The sequence below is a fragment of the Leptidea sinapis genome, chromosome 26 (assembly GCF_905404315.1).
Source record: "Leptidea sinapis chromosome 26, ilLepSina1.1, whole genome shotgun sequence".
In the NCBI taxonomy this organism is placed as follows: Eukaryota; Metazoa; Arthropoda; class Insecta; order Lepidoptera; family Pieridae; genus Leptidea; species Leptidea sinapis.
In genome coordinates, this window is record NC_066290.1 from 630031 (window position 1) to 648071 (window position 18041).

At 34.6% G+C, this 18041-nt stretch overlaps 1 protein-coding gene across 4 annotated transcripts in view; it reads left to right on the forward strand.

The window, feature by feature from the left end:
* The window catches only part of LOC126972317 (complexin), a 207026-nt gene that overhangs the window by 20301 nt on the left and 168684 nt on the right, over window positions 1–18041 (forward strand). For 2 of the 4 annotated variants that reach the window (XM_050818984.1, XM_050818986.1), the window contains exon 2: window positions 3730–3769. The exons of the other annotated variants lie outside the window; for them this stretch is intronic. The gene's annotated coding sequence lies outside the window, so the exon portion shown is untranslated. The remainder of the gene's footprint in view (window positions 1–3729; window positions 3770–18041) is intronic. 4 annotated transcript variants of the gene reach the window in all.

Below are 18041 nucleotides of genomic sequence, written 5' to 3' on the forward strand. Positions count from 1 at the left end.
AGTGTCCAGAAATATCGTTGAAGTTTCAGTTCGCTGCAATCTGGATGCAGTATACAATACTATATAGATCAATGTCTACCGTAGGTTTCATTTTACACTCTCAACATGCGATCCAATTGGCCAAAGACAATATAATTATTTTTGAGTAAGTATGTTATATACCTTATATATTTACGGATGGTATATACCAACATTTATAAACTATAAATGTAAAGCTAACTTTGTTATAGAAATAAGCCTTACCTGGTGGTATATCAGTCTTTATTTTTGCAGCCAAGCGCAGTTTAGAATCTGTAAGAAATTAAATGGAACTGTTTGCTTTGTTTGAACAGGCGCGGGGGGCAAGTAACTAGCGTGTTGCCACCACGGTCTTCTCGGACTGGAAACAGCATTGTCATATTAACGAAATAAATTTCACCGGCACGATCCTTTAAGATCGTAAGACTAAGACACACCTGTATTATATCTAATGTCTCATTCTATTTCCCTCATTTTCGGCAAGCCCTTATTCCCACCAGAACAATTGCGGGAACGCGGTCGTTCTCGACACAACAATCGTCTTGAAAGCTTTCCGTCAGTCGTTTACGTCCCTTTATTACGTCAAATGCGGTGTGTTTGCGTACTTACGCACTCTAATGGACTTTTATTAGAATTAGTAAAAAGATTTTTAATCTACGTTTCCCCTTGAAGCGTTCCGAAAAAGAATTATGGTAATAAATAATAAATGGTTATGTCTCTTTAACAATTAAACATGTAATTCATATTTTGTTTGCATACTTTTTGTTGACAACGCAATTACTCTGTGCATCTCAGTACCAACTACTCAGTAAACAAATTGTGAGGTGAGTATGAGAGTCTGATGTAATGACCGTTTGTTCAAAATTGATCATGTTCTAAACTTATTTACCGACCGTTTTGACATTTTTCATCGCGATCTTTTTCATATATACATATATAAATAAATAAAAGTTGTTTATAATATGTTATAATATTAAGAGGAATCAAGTATCCTTCCCTAACGGTTTCCTCAGAGAAAATCAAAGCCCACCCCAACCCAAAGTAAAGCTAAGTTACGTTTAAGATAACATCGTATATTATACAAATTGAAGGGAGGGTGTTTATAAAATAAATAGTCAATACAGGGGTAGGTCGGAGCACAGCCTGTTCCGTAGGCTGTATTATATGGCTTCCGTAGAAGCCTTACAAAGGATAACATATGATGAAGTGAGGGATGCCGATGCCGATACTGATCTGTGTGTTAAACGCTGATGTATCGTTATACGTTCGCCTTCCATTAACTATTTCGGTGACATAATATCCATGACGGGCCTTTGTGAAGTTCGGCTATCTCTCAATAATATATTTCAAAGTTTATGTATAATCGAAATAATTTTCGTAATATTTGCGACTGTAGATTAATAATGATAATAAACTTTATTGGCAATATAATTGCACTGCTAAAATAGGTCTTAATTTATGATACAAAAAAGGAACCTTTAACAATATAGTTTAACTTTAAGAAAATTAAAAAACAATTAAAACAGACCTTGTGAAATTGAAAAAAAAAGAACCATAACATTGAGGAGAAGTTCAATCGCCAATGGGAAGCCCACTCAGTGTACGTCGATACGTCTGAGGCTCGTCGCTGATTTTCAGTGCGCACTGTTTTTCGCAGCATGGACAGCGACTGCGGTATACAAATATTACCTACATCTATAATTACAATTTGAAAAACATATTTATTATATTGGATAGTTAGCACACCTATACACCGAGAACACCCTATCGTACGCATGTTTGCACATACACCCTCTCTCTCTCTCTCACACACACACACACACACACACATTTACCTCTATCCTTTGGAATTTCAAGCTTTTTAGGCACTGTGTTAAAGTGGAATCCTGGTGACCAGTAATACAGGTATTTTATTACCTACCACAGGCACCAGCGATCCACAACCTAAACTTATGTATCCCCTGTATTTTTAAGTTTTTGCTATATTGTAATTTTGGTTGTTGGTGAGAAATAAAAGTTGAAAAGTTATATATATACATTAAGTTCTTTGAGCTGGTATGGAGATGTCATAAGATCATAACTGGTCAATTCTGATTTTAAATCAATTATTGAAAGTAAAGTCTGTCCTTCATTAAAAAAATATCCCAGATGTGACAAAATCGGCACCATATTATTAATAGAAATTACATTACTTTTAATATTCAATTATTTCTTTAAACAACCTAAAAATGCCCACCGAAAGTACTTTTTATAGCCAAAACTTGGCACGACATAATTCTAAATCTTAGCTTATTTTAGTGAACAGTAATCATATATCATGAAAAGTAATAGTGTCTGTTTTTCTCAGATTAATTTTATACACAATATCTATTTATATATATAATATTTTGTAGTTTGATCCAGTAATACTACAAGTATACAAAATACCACCGACTCAAAACGAGGTTTCTAATATGGGACTATATTACATTTTCCAAAATAAATAGGGATCCATAATTAAAATGCAATAACATAACCAAAAGAGTGAAAAAATTTGTCATGAAAGATCTGTCATCATGTACGCTGCGGAAACTATTAATAATAGCACATAAAATGTTCTAGAGTATTATATAACGTATTAATATCCACAAAAAAGTACGCAATAATATATGTCCAAATACTGTACTTATGCCACTATAACTACTTTTTTACATTTTAGAAGTTGATAAAAGTGCCGACAATATTCAAACCAGCTTATTCATACCTCTGTATAAATCTTTATCCCACTATATGAAAAAAAACCCACTATTTTATTAAAGACTGTTTCAAAACCAGTAAGATCCTTTTTAAATTATTAAAATTGGACTTTCATTCAAATGATATATAAAAATGTTAATCTAAGGAAAGTAAGGCGGTGTGTGTGGCCCGTGCAGCTCAGCGGATGACGCTGCCGCGGGTGGGGGGAAAGGTACATCAATATCTGTGATATAGATCTGATTAGATTATGAATGTGTGTATCTAATGAAAGTTTAATAACTTTCATTCAAATTATTAGATTAGCTAAGAAAATTAAGAGAAACTAAAAAGAACTTTTATGTTTACAAAAATAAATCTATTGACCGACTTAGTACTTAGTCTACATAAAATCTCGTGGAAAGTCTTCCACTACCACGAGATGAGACGAAACCGCGGGGCATTGCTAGTTTAATATATAAAAGATTTTTAAAATTTATATTGTCACTTTAAGATCTTGCTGGGTTAGCTTATAACGGAATAACTTAAGACAGAAGGACCCTTAAGTTGGGATTGAAAAAAGTGACCGACTTGGTATTGCATGGATCTCACAACTTACGAGTATTACGGTAGAAGAACTGAGTTGCAAAACTGTTTTTTTTTTTTTTCAAGTTATATTATTAATGGCATTCATCTTTCTCTTATATTGTGTGAGTATGTCTCTGATTGTGCATCAATTATTGTGAACTCATTTAATGTTGTGAATTTATTTTATAATTATTATAGCACAGTGGCTATGAATATATTTACAACACACTTATCATTACAATTAGTAAAATGTATTATTAGGTGGAAGGGTACTGAGAATACTGGCAGTTGGATTTAGCGGAAGTCCTATAGACTCGTTAATTTTTTTATGTAACAACGTTTTAAACTTTATTATGTTTACGAATTTATTATTTCTTACAATAATTAAACTAATTTAGTTTTTTATTTCAGTTGATCTGTTGCCGCAACCACAAGACTTCGTAGTAATAAGGTAACAGATACTAAGGCATCATTTGTAGAATTAATATAAGATATAATTTGTAGAATTACATCATCATATAAATAAACAAATACAAAACAGTGTAGTACCAGTTGTAGTAGTACCTAGCACAGTATGCGGGCTAGATGGCGCCATTTTATACCGCAACCAGTAAGTAGTGTGCTGGTACTATTTATACTGTGGTTTGAGTTTGAGCTGAGATTGTTGCGCCCCATCTCTTCAGGCCTGAAGCATTCATTTTGGAATGAGTGGTAGTTTTTTAACCGACTTCAAAAAAGGAGGAGGTTCTCAAATCGTCGGTACGTTTTTTTGTGTTACCTCAAAACTTTCGACTGGGTGAACCGATTTAGATAATTATTATTTTTTTGACCTTCAATAAGTGGTGTCACATCCTATTTTGAATAAAAATAATCGAATTTTAAATTGAATTAGATAGGTGACGGAGCTGCTGAAGATACTGGGTAACTGACATTTATTTTTAACAATTTTGTGTTCAAGAATCCAAAGCGGCACTGCGGTATAAATCTCGTATGACTAACTATTAAGAGGACACATTAATATTATGTTATCTTATTTGATTCTGTGAACTTGATTTCTTTTATTGAAATAGTTAAGACATCTTGGTATAGTTGTAAAGAAATAGCGATCATGGACCTTAATACTATTAAAACCATTACAGTAATCGTTACAAAGTTTTATCAAGGATAATTATTGGCGATGATAGAGTATCAATAGACTCCTCATATTCTAATGATGGTAATGTTGATTGAGTTTTTTGTCGGGTAGTTACTTAATTTTAAAATAAGAACATAATATGGAAGATGTGCATAGACGCGACGTCCGTATCTAACAACGTGGTTTTGAATCGATTGAACAGTTTGAGAATCTCTTAAACTACAGTATGAAATAAAAAGGAGACCCTTAAGTAAATAATATTATGCTTAGTAATTGGTTGACGTTGACCCCTTAACGTACTGCATTATGAAAGCCAACAGCGTGATTAACTTTTGCGAAGTAACTTTTATCTAAATGAGCGTTCGCGGTTGAAGCGCTTTTAAATTGGCCTCGACTGTTAGCAGCGTGGCATAAATAAAACGCAGTTTGAGCTGCCATCAAACTATTGTAGAACCAACATCAGTTATAAAATCCTTTTTGCTGGAAAAATACGCTTTAAACGCTAACTGCTTTTATAGTTAAATTTTTCGAGTCCGCTGTTATTTTGAAAACGCGCCAATAGTTTATATGAATGAGTGGCTGTTTTTGATTGGTGCATCCGGATGATAGTAAAGGCAACGGTCTAAAATAGACTAATCCAGGACGGTACCAGAGTAGTTTCTTCTGGAGAATGCACCTCTAAACACGCACCTGATGATGGATTCCCGGACTGGCCTGCGTACTCTGCAGGGAGCAAAACTATTGATCTAAGCAAGAGGCGCAAATCACCAGGTGCGATGTATGATGAGTATTGTTGAAATCCAGGACCTGGCCGTTGTTCGGGTGCGCGTAGAATACGATGACCATTTGCGATTGCTGGAAGAGAGATCTGACGAATTAACTATAGCTTTATATATGGACTGACATCAACTGGATATCGCGCTAATACTCTTGCAAGGCATCACAAGAGCCTTGCCAGTGTTTTAGGTATATAAACGTCCGTGTTTCTATAAATGCAACACATACGATAGTAATTATGATCTCATCTATTATACCTTTATAATATTATGTATTGAAACAAAACAAATCTTATAACTTTACAATACTACGACTACATAAAATTAAAACTATCATTACGTGGAAGCGTACCAAGAATGCTGGCAGCATTTCCACGTTGGATAGCTAGGCTGATCCGTTGGCCGAGATAGCTGCCAGCGCTTGGGTTTCCAGTAGCCTTATCGAGGCGCGAAGATAGTATTTTGAACATTCTCCGCGCCTCTGGGCCCCACGGGCCAAGTGTCTCGACACCAAACGGCACAAAGATGTATGACTCACTGAGACCAACATATTTGCGACACTTGCCGTCTTCGGCAGTGGAGGCAGCAGCCCCAGCAGCAACTGACGTAACTTGCACATGAGAAGGAGCCAGAGTGTCGACGCAAGTCGCGTCTCACACCAGCGCCCTTCCCCGTGCCCAAGCCACCAGCATCATTCCGACAGGACGCTTGCCATCGCGGCGGGTAATACCACTTGGCTCTAAAACTGCTGGTTTATTAAGAGCGGCAAACCCTGCGGATGACTTCATTAATGCTGGCATGACGACTGATATGGCCTGCCAATTTTTGGCAGGATAACCCGTGACGCCCAAGAGCATCTACCTGAACGCCACATCTACATTGATAAGTACGCGTACGACGCTGTAGGATACTCCTTTGATTTTACAACTGTCGGGGAGATTCTCCATTCCTGATGTTTGGTTTCTGGAGCTTGAATATAATTAAAATGTAGATAATTGTTCGATTCACAGCCTCCGGGCATGATAACCATCATCAATCGTTAATTAACGAATTGGTTTGAAGTTAATACACGAATGTTGGCATGATGAAAGGGTCACAAATGTTGTATTTTGAGTGTATTTTCAGGGTAACATTAATAATTGTTTTTAATTTTTTATTTCTTATTCCAAAATTTTATTCGAAATAGGATTTACAATTAGGTCAGTTTGGTTTTCGTAGCGGTTTATCAACAGACTTAGCCATTTTTGCCTTAAAAAGTACTGTTAACTATTATCTCACTCGGGAAACATCCGTTTATGGATGTTTCCTGGATCTGAGCAAAGCATTCGATACTATTAATTACAATATTTTGTGGAATAAATTGCGGGCTACCAAAGTACCTAGTAGGATAGTGGATTTGTTACAGTTTTGGTATACAAACCAAATTAACCAAGTAAAATGGCAAAATGATTTTTCCGATACCTATCGGTTAAATTGCGGCGTTAGGCAGGGTGGTCTGACGTCACCGATTCTATTTAACATCTATGTAAATGAACTGATCGGGGAACTGAGCAGTGCTAGGGCAGGCTGCCAGATTGGAGGCGTCAGCGTTAACAATCTGAGCTACGCTGATGACATGGCTCTGCTCAGTCCCTCGGTCTGCGGCTTGCGTAGCCTTATTGTCATTTGTGAAAAATATGCGGAAAAACATGGATTATTGTATAATGTGTCTAAAACTAAAGTTATGATATTTAAATTCGTAAAAGGTCCAGAAAATGTACTGCCTATAAAACTATGTGGCTCCGAACTGCAATATGTGACTAAGTTTAAATATCTAGGACATGTACTAAGCGAGACGATGAAAGATAATGAGGGCCTAGAGAGACAGAGACGGTCACTGGCAGCAAAAAGCAATATGCTGGCTAGGCGTTTCGCCCGCTGTTCCCGACAAGTAAAGGTCACCCTGTTCAAAGCCTACTGCCAGGCACTCTACACCTCTCAGCTCTGGTACAATTACACCAAAGCCACCTTTGACGCTCTCAGAGTGCAATATAACAATGCGTTTCGGTCTCTACTGGGGTTGCCATGGAGGTGTAGCGCGTCGGGTATGTTTGCGATGCACAGGGTTGACGATTTTTATGCTGTAATGCGTAGGGCTAGAGCGGGATTTCTGACGAGATTATATAATAATCGTAAAAATTGTATATTGAAAACGGTAAAACATTACCACCGAAATATACCAAAATTTTTTCTTATATAATAATGTTATTTTTAATATTTTTAATTTTCCATTTGTAATTTTAATTTATACTTTTTAATTCTAATTTATATAAATTTTCTTTTTACTAATTAATGTTATCTAATTAATTAAGTAATGTTGTATACCTTTTTTAATGCAGAATTGGCTATGGATGATATAATCTGTCCGAAATAAAATATTTTGTTTATTATTATTATTATTATTATAATTACATATTGATCTTTAGAATCTGTCACCGAGTCGTAAGATATGCCTAAGACCTCAGAAAACGAGCGCGAGAAACTTAGAATGTATTTAAATTTATTCATTAAATGGAGTTGGTTGCTCCACTCCCAAGATATAGTATCATTTAGAATATCATTTAAAATACTATTGTATTTTTCCACTTATTAAAACAAATATTTTGTACACGAATAAAATTAGAAAACAGAATTTTATGAACGACGCGGGACTCGAACTCACGACCCCTGGCGTTCAGTGCGAGTGCTCTATCAACTGAGCTAACCGTTCGAGTGACGTATCGTCATAAAATCTTATATTCTTTGTTCAACTCTCATATTAGTGCTTCATCTATAGGAACATTACAGTTGATAACCTGCTCAACCCCAATATTTGCATATTATAAATATTGTAAATCTAAACAACTTGTTATGTTTTTAAAGTGATGACCCTCACTTCTAGGATTAATACACAAATAAAATTTGAAAACAAAAGTTCTCAAGTCCATTTCCTAATATGCAAATATTGGGGTTGAGCAGGTTATCAACAGAAAAATAGATCCTGAAGATAAAGCCACAACCTGAGAATTGAACAAAGCATACAAGATTAAATTTTTTATAATTTACAACACACGAATAGTGCACATCTATCACTTAATTAACCAAGTTGTTGACGTAACAATTTTATATTTACTCATATTTTAATATTGTGATTATCACAATTAAAAAATAGCTAATGCGCCTGTGTTAATCTTATGCAAGATTTAGTCTATAAGTAAGAAGAACGGTTTATGACTACATCTTTGTGGTATCTCGATATCTAGAGGAGTCCCGTAAGATCTCCTGCCATTTGCATCAACTTTCTGAATTCTATGGTTTAAATATTATGATATCAGTTGGAGGGGCGAGTATATGATGTACAGCTGTTGTGAACCAGTATTCCGAGCCTGGGCGGGCAGCGGGCGACGGGGGCGGGCGGCCTCTCTGGCTGCGAGCCAAACACATCGATCCTGGTGTCGCCTGCACCGCCTTCCGAATTACACAACCTTCACACATTTATTTTATTGCTTTCTTTCTTACAAGTTGAGTTATCTCTGAAAGCTATTCAACTATGTTATCGTTTAGTTAATTTGCAATAATTTATTTCTTATATATACCAAATATACCTTATAATATATACCTTGATTAATTTTACTGTAAAGGCATAAAAGGCATTTATTTTCTCAAAATTGATTCCTTTAGAGTTCTTGTTGATGTCATTTCTAATAACTACTAGATACTACTACCGCTTCGGAAACACATGGCGCTCTGAGAGAGAAGAAGCGGCGCAAGAAACTCTCCCAGCATTCTTTTTTTGCGCTCTTTTCAATAAAAATATACAATATTGTTCAGACATGTCTATCGCTATAGAATAATCACAATCTAGTCCCAGGCTGTCCGATCATTTAGATATTCAGCAGTGGAGTAATAGGATTTACGACAGAGCCATTTATTTATAAAACATTTAAATTTATTTATAGATAATGCCTGAACAGTGGCTGGGACTTTATTATAGAAGTGTATACATTTACCCATAAAGCTATTATGTATCTTATGAAGCCTACTAGAATTAGTTACAAGCAATCCCTTATTTCTAGTGTTATAATAATGATGATCACTATTAAGAGCAAAAAGGTGACTATATTTGTGAACGTTTATTAAATTTTCATAAATGTACTGACAATAAACAGTCATAATATTTATTTCTTTAAATTTTTCTTTGAGAGACTGTCTATAACCAAGCCGATATATAGCACGAACAGCTCTCTTTTGCAGAGCAAACACTATATCAATGTCAGCAGCATGACCCGATAGTAAAATATCGTACGTCATGATGCTGTGAAAATAACTGAAGTACACTAATCTAGCGGTCGCAACATTCGTGTACTCTCTAATATTTCTAACTGCATCTCTATTGTATTTTACAAAAGAGATTAACCGTCGCAATTCTGGATCCAAAACTTTTGTGAATGATCTTTGACCTTATAATTTTATAAAACAGACTTACAAATACTCACACGGTAAGCTAAGATAATGCAACGTTTCCCTCCCGCTGTAAAGTGTTATGTTGTAATAAAAGTTTATTTTAAGCGCTACGACCTCGGGCGGTTTTCTGTAAAACTGACGAAGGAAAAAAATTATGTTTTTAGTGAAAATGAATTCTAAACGTTTTTTTTTCTTTATATACTGTTTGTGTTTTATGTGAATTTATAGAATTTTAAGCTTCGTTTGTAACGGTCTTTATTTTTTGATGAATAGGCTTCAGTGAACTCTAAGCAAATCTAACTGTTTTTCTACGGTATGCACCAGTAGTAGGAGTAATTCACAAGACAGGCTCAAACCTCTTTGTTTCATACATCAATTAAGAAATGTTCACCTTAATTGCCGAAACATGTCGGGAATTCAAATAAATATGTAAGATGATCAAGTAGAATAGTTTTCTTGATAAAATGTGGCCTGAGTTCTTTCTTGTGCTCTTGAAAATGTCTGTGCAAAATTTAAGCAGTTCAGGCGTCAATGCGTAACAAACTAACTCACATACGCATATATAATGTAGTATACATCATAATATTAGGATATTTCTATACCTCTTTAACTGTAGGGATTGATTTATGGCATGTTGTGTTTTGACGACAAGTGGTAGGTGTTGATAGGCAAAATAGTCCGGAATCTTTATAAGGCGCAAAAATTTTTTTTTTTTTCCTTATAGGATTCTGGCTGTAAAGCCATTAACGGCCTTTTTTATAAGAACGCGGTCTGTTCGGTCTTTGTGGTTTTCGATGAACCATATATATAGTCGAATATAGACAGTCGATAGAATAATATGAAGTGGCATGGAGATGATAAAATCTTTTAACATAATAAATGCGTCTCAAAATAGAATTCAGTGTTTTTAAGTTGTAACAGTATATTATGTAGCTAGAGTAGTTATATGTCGATGTCGTCATCATGTCCACACTCCGGCACCAGCCAACCCTCCGACCTATCTGACGACTCCTTGCTTATATTGCTTTAGATTCAGTATCTTTTGAGGATGAGGTTAAAAAAAATGCAAAAAACAAACGGCTTCAATTGTAATGTATAATGCGTGCGACACAAGCACCTTTAACAATGTATGTAGTAACAAACCTACCTTGGCTGACTCTCTTTTTGGTCGGATTCTGTACGCTTTTTTTTCTTTCTGAAGGCCGTGTCCTTAATTTTTGATCTTCGTAACGTCGGTCACTAAAGCATTCCACTCCTTTCAGTCCTCGGCTTTCCGTATTACTTACTTACGAAAGTGGTAGGCTAGTGAGTGTCTTGACTTGCAATGCAGCAAAGAACGTAAGTGCAGTTTGATTACAGAAAGTTAGAAATTCAGCCACAGATCGCACCCTTAATGAAAGACGGTAAGGAGTTGCATTGATCTTTATATTCGACTTCAACAATTACTTGACTATTAATAATTTACGGCAGCTGACTCAAATATCCGACTAGCATAATATTCGATCGAATATCGTTAATTTGTTCCTAAGAATTAAAGAGTTCAGTTACTTTGTCATGGATTTCATAATCAGAATATAACCAAACTCTCTTCAAACATCGAAATCGATTGAGTTTTTCGTCTATTTGTCGCACATGTTCTTAATGCATTTTAAGACTTATATGGTTTTCTCATAGACCCCATTGTCAAAACTGGATCAAAATCCAGCTTTCAAATAAAAAAGAATCATCAAAATCAATACACCCAGTCGAAAGTTCTGAAGCATAAAAAAGTACAGTAGAATTGAGAATTTCCTAATTTTTTGAAGTCGGTTCAAAAACACGAACATTTTTGTTGTCAAGAGATATTATTATATCCTACAAATTGTGTTTCTTATAATATCTAATCGTGTCATCCACATTTCATAGCCCTTACATTTATGGTTTATTAGGGGAAGAGGAATTGACTGTGGTGAGTGGAACGCCTCTGGGAAATAGTTGTTCTTGTACGGTCACCTGTCGTCCCATTCGTCCCTTGTTATTATTGTACACATTGACGTCAATTATCCCTGTGTTAGCGATACGATTGAATTGATTGTCGCTACGATAGTTGATATCACAATACGGGCGCTATTGTGTGGAGCGAGACGAGATAATAACGAGATGCTGTAGACTGTTGTAGACGCTGATCACTTGGACGCCTGGACGCAAACAACACATATAGAACAACACGTTGACGTATGACTATATAAAACGAAATAAAATAAATTTACCGTACCAAATGTCAAAAATATAGATGCAAGTGTTTTCTTAAACGGAGAGGTGATAAAACCAGTGGAATCTGATATATTTTTTGGTATTACTCTAGATTCCAAATTACAAAGGGACCATTTAAAAGGATTGGCGAACAGACTTAGTTCTGCAGCATAATCGGTTAAAAAGATTAAACAATTAACTGACATATTTACGGCGCGACTTGTATACTTTAGTTATTTCATTTTTTTTTAGTTTTTCATAGTATTGTGTCCTATGGTATATTGCTATGGGGCAACGCTGCCGATATTAATACAATATTCGTGCTACAGAAGAGGGCTTTTCACGCTATAGCTTGGTTATATATATATAACCAAGGTCCTAAAGAATCATTGAGAGCAAAATTCAAAGAAATTAAGATCTGGACTGTTGCTTCTCAATATATTCTTGATAATGTTATGAGTACATAGGCTGTCACTGTCATCTAAATAAAAATTTATGATTTTAGGTTCAAAAACTCAAATACAAGTTATTAGTGATAATTCACCTGTTGTTAGTATTTCGGGTAATAGTATTGACCGGGTCGATGAAGCTCGGAATTTGGGTGTTTTGATGGATGGCAGACTGCAATTTCATAACCATGTGCTTGAGACTGTTAAAAGCTGTTAGTACAGGTTAAAAGTTTTTTATAATGTGCGGCAATATTTAAGCGAGGAACTTAGTATGCTGGTATGCGTGTCCTTAATATTGTCTAAACTTAATTACGCTGACTCTGCTATTGGCGAGTGTCTTCTGTCTAAATCTAAAAAAAAAATTCAGCAAGTACAGAATGCATGTGCACGCTTTAGATTTTATATCCCTCGTAGAGTCTACATTACCCCTTACCTTAATCGAAGTAACCTAATGAACATGAATTCGCGCCGGTGCCTTCATTTTGCCACTTTGCTTTTTAAAATTATCCGGACTCGTACACCACCTTATTTGTTCCACAAATTGGAGTTCTCACGACGCCAGGTGCGTATGGCTACACGTTTGGTTTGCCCAAAACACCGTACAACTGCATTTAGTGGCAGATTTCGGTATGCTTCCACGAAGTGTTGGAATAATATTCCGCCTCCCATACGAGACTGCGTTAGTTTCGGGCTATTTAAAATAAAATACAAGGAATATTTTATTCATGTCCAAAAATCAATTTAAAATATTTAAATAATTTGTTTGTTTTGTGTGGCAATGGAAAGTTTAAATCAAGTTTAATTGTTTTTATTTGTTGTTAGTTTTAATTTTAGATCCGAGTTTCACTATTTTTTGTGCTTTGTGCTCATAGAGAATTAATAGTTTGTATACCTTCGTGTGACAGGACTGTGCGTTAGTAGCGCTCTCTGGGTTTCCACGGAAGACCAGCGTTGTGGATTCTTTCGAAACCACAACTATGCTGAGTTGGGGGCCCATTGGCGTCATTAGATCATAATTAGATTAGTATAACTTTAAGAACTATTATCAGAATGTATAATGACGTCAATAAACATTTTTTCTTTCTTTCTTTTTTCTTTCTTTTCTTTCATAAACATAATATTAACACCAGGAACAGACAGAAGCTTATAATGCCTACTACTCGCCTAAGTCGAGTTAGTAAGTCTTTTGTTGGGCGATGTATAAGTTTTTACAACAAGATCCCAGAAAATGTTCAAAACAAAAGTATTACGATATTCAAAAGAATTGTTAAAATAACGTTTGTGTGGTAAAGGTTACTATAACATAAATTACTTTCTTAATGATACCAGAGAATGGAAATGGAGCGATCCTACTATTAAATAATAAGTTTAACTGTACAATATACTTTGTGAGCATAATTTTTGAAAAAAGTTGAGTTTGTTGCGCCCACTCTTCTCAGGTCTGAGGCATTCGTTTTGGAATGGGTGGTAGTTTTTGACTTTCAATAAGTGATGTCACATCCTATTTTTAATAAAAATATTTGAATTTGACCTAGCGGACTACTGGGGCGCTGCAGCTGTCTATTATAATTATTAAAGTACTGGCTGATAACAAACTATGAGCTACGTGGCCGAGCGCGTCGTAACAATGGTGATTGGTGTGGCATTTGAAAGGTCATAGTACAGAGAGCTTGTGTTTAAAATACATTTAAATATCATTATTATATTATCAACCCGAGCATGCACAGCTTTTACTTAACTTTGTTCGTTCGTTAGACGTTCTATGTTTGTTCAGAATCAAATCTGGAATCTGAATTTTATAGTACTTGTTCTCAACTGATTATATAATTTACAATGAAAAATACATTTATTATGATAAATATAATATAGCTAAATTACCCGGGATTAGCTCCAAAAAATTAACTGTTTCACAAACAGAAGAATGGAAAAGCAAGACTTTAAAAAAAACCTCTTTGGGTATCCAATGAAAGAGTTTGCTGAGAAGAAAACGAAAAATAAAATAAAAAAGTAACTGGATCACGCGATTCAAGTGAATACTTCATGAAGGCGAGAGTAATATTACAAAATACAATAATATTTAATACATTTTGTTATATTAATAACGTATTACTATTATTGTATATTAATATCACAGCTCTCACTGATCGTGTCCAGTCTACGACACACACACAATAATCTGGTCAACGTGCCCAAAAAATATTCACAAAAACCTGTTATTTTTCTTTATCATTCTTTACACAATACGTTCCTTGTAATTTTGGTTTTATTTTATCAAATGATATCAAATTTAACTTTTATGGAATCGCTGTATATAATATATAAGTGCGAGGAGTTTTCGTGTGAAATGAAGTAAGAACTAAAGCCTATTTCATCCTCGAAGCCTTGTTGCCGCTCCTCCTCTCAGCTGACAGACAGTGAAATATTAAACTTTGCCGTAACTTTCTTTCATCGCTCCCAGCTGAGCTAAAATAGACTCTAATGTTAGTTGAACAACGACTTATTTTGTGCATTTCCACTAATTTAATCGAGACTGAAAAATATAGATTCTTACTAGGATTAAATTTGAACCTTAAATGTATGAAATAGAGATTACCTTGAAAAACTTAAAGTTCTTTAGATCAACCTTTTTTTATAAGGTATCATAAAATATTGAATTATATAAAATTAGTCATCTTAAACGAGATTTGTTTTATATAGACTTTAATGATTTGGCTCAAATATTGTATTTACATATGATAAGATCTTTAAGTTTTAATATCATATTTAAAACGCCATCTAAAAATCATCAAGGCTGTCCAAAATAAAGTTTGAGCTCTTTAAAAAAATTGAGGTCAATATACCGTCTTACAGATATCGGTTCTCAAGCTATTGTCAAACCTGGAAGGTACAGTGTAAACTGCATTGTGATCTGTGACACGCAGTAATGAAACGAAGTTTGTATTCAAACGAATTCTACCTTCGCACGACATCACCAATGCGTAATGGGTGACTTATATTTTACAGAATAAATCGAACGGGGATAAAGTGTAAGGCAATCGATAGAGGCCTAACACAACCTAACATAACTGGTACATAGCTCGTATTATCAAGATACAGTGTATCAAGGTACAACCAACCACAACCGCAGTGCTCGAAAAGAAGTCTTGTCAGGAAACAACATACACAATACTAATACAGGATTGTTATTGATAACAAACAAGTAAAACGATCGCTATCTATACTATACGCTGGGAGCTGATAACAAATCTCTGAGCTTAGCTTTCCATTTATCTGAGTTGGACGGTTGACTGCAGCTCGGGTACGCTCGTGTCTCACAACACAAACAATTCAGAACACAACGTGACCTACGTTGTGTTCTGAATGCGAGACTCAGATCACCCTACCTGCTCGTCCACACTAACTGACTCAAATACTCAAGTTCCGCACACCTTACACTAACAAACTATTTCTTAATTAATTTAATACCTCATTTTAATTCATAATTACATTTATAATTTTTCTGTCTTAACTCTTCCGATAGATTTTTTACATCCAAATAAGAAAAATTGAGGTGATTCTTAGAATTTCTTAAAAGAAATTGTTAATATTTAAACAAACTGAAGCTGTTAAAAATGCAATATTAGTTGTGTTGTTATGAAAATTTTAAGAACATGATGTACTGACTAGCTGAACGCCAAATGTTCTAATTAACTGTTTTCATTTTATTTTTATTTTTCAGTTATTTATTTCGGCTGCTTCCGAATAAACCATAATATTATATACAAATTAAATTTGTTGCAAACCTCACTTCTGGGATTTAACTCTAATCCCAGAAGTGGGTTTACTTATGTACGCGTGTGAGAAGTGATGCTTCTCTTAGGTTATATATTATTTCTATAAATATTTGAAATCACTTAAGTTTTCCACAATGTATCACTGAATTTTTTAACATTACCATTTCGATGTATTATTGATGGAACATCGAAATACATAGATGTAACAGGAAGAAAACAAACAATTATCCAAATTTTTTGAATTATGGGAAATTGTTCTTAAGTTTTTCTGAATTTATCGAAATTCCAACCAAGCACCGGCTAAGTTAAGTCATTGAATTATATATTATGTTCACAATAGTTTAATTACATAAGTATTTACAATTAAGCCTATTTTGTAGGTTTTAAAAAACTTATTCCTAACACTATCTATGTTAGCTGGTGCGGAAATTATGAAAAATATTTTTATAAGACTTCGACATTCAAAGACGAATGGAAGGTCGCGAGGAGTGGAGGGTTTGAGCTCTGAATGACTTGAGTGCTTCTGAGCTTCAGCCTGCATTTTATGTTTTAATTACGTCTTTTATACAAACTGGCTTTTAATTTCATCAGATCATTTTAATCGTTATTGGTTTGGATAACTTTTAGTGTTGAACAATTACCATTAATTGTATTTTTATACATTGCTGAACATACTTTGTAGCTTCAATAGCTTTGTAGCATCACTGATATACTATGATGGGACCAGATTTATTGGACAAAGATTCGATGTCAATACGACATAAGTACCTAAAATATTTTAACAAAAAAACAACCTATTTAAATAATTACTATTCCACAACAATAGATATATGATGCATTGTGTTTTTTATTCAATCTAATTAATCTAGTTGTAGTTACAATTTGTTGATATTTTTGGAATCGATGTCTTCCCGCCGCAGCTCCTCCTCCTACGCCTTCTCACGTTGCGCGTGCGACACAAGCGCATCTCACCTACAACTATGTATGTAGTTACAAACCTACCTTGGCTGACACCGACTCCATTATAAGTCTGGTTCACAGTTAAAAAATTGACCTGTGTTCATTGCAGAAGTGTTTTTACGAGTTATTTTAATAGTGATAAATAAAGTTTTTAAGTAGGTAATAAAATAATTTTTAACCAAAACAGAAGTGCCCACTGTGAGTTCTAGTATTCAACATTTGTCCTTCATTCGACCCAGCAATGAAAACGAAAAAAAACGATGGGGCAGTGTTTAAACCGTTTAAAATTAATTCATTCTAATATAACTTAGTACAAAAATATCACTTAGTTAGATACTCTTGAAATGCTTTTAAAATGTCTTAAGATGTTTCCCCCAGAGAACTTCCCTCGTACGCTTGTACAATTATTGTGGACGATCTGAACATCTTTATAAGGATCATTACTTTAGATTATATAAAATCGTATAGCAAAAACTTTAAGTCAACTGAAGTACAGAAATGTCCATAAAATAAGTTCTGGCACGATCTTTACGAGGATGATAAAATTTGTTCAATAAAATGGGCAACTGTAGTTAATGTAAGTTGAGACAGTACTTAGGGATTTATTGCGAAGTAAAAACTCTGAATGTTTCTAGATCGCAACGAGCTCCATATAACATTACAATAGTACAATTATCAATTTAAATTAAGTAACAGTGTCACCGGCCGCTACGTCATTTATCAGGTGTGAAAACATCCGCGGTCTAAACAATAAATTGACATAGTTTTATTGAATCATTCTGAATCCCTAGTACGTAACTATTTTAACTGAAACATGTCTTACAGTGTTGATACACATAATGAAGAATAATTTGATCCTAGATAATATATTGTTTACAGAAAAGATCGGAATTGCTCTCAAACATCTTGACGAGGT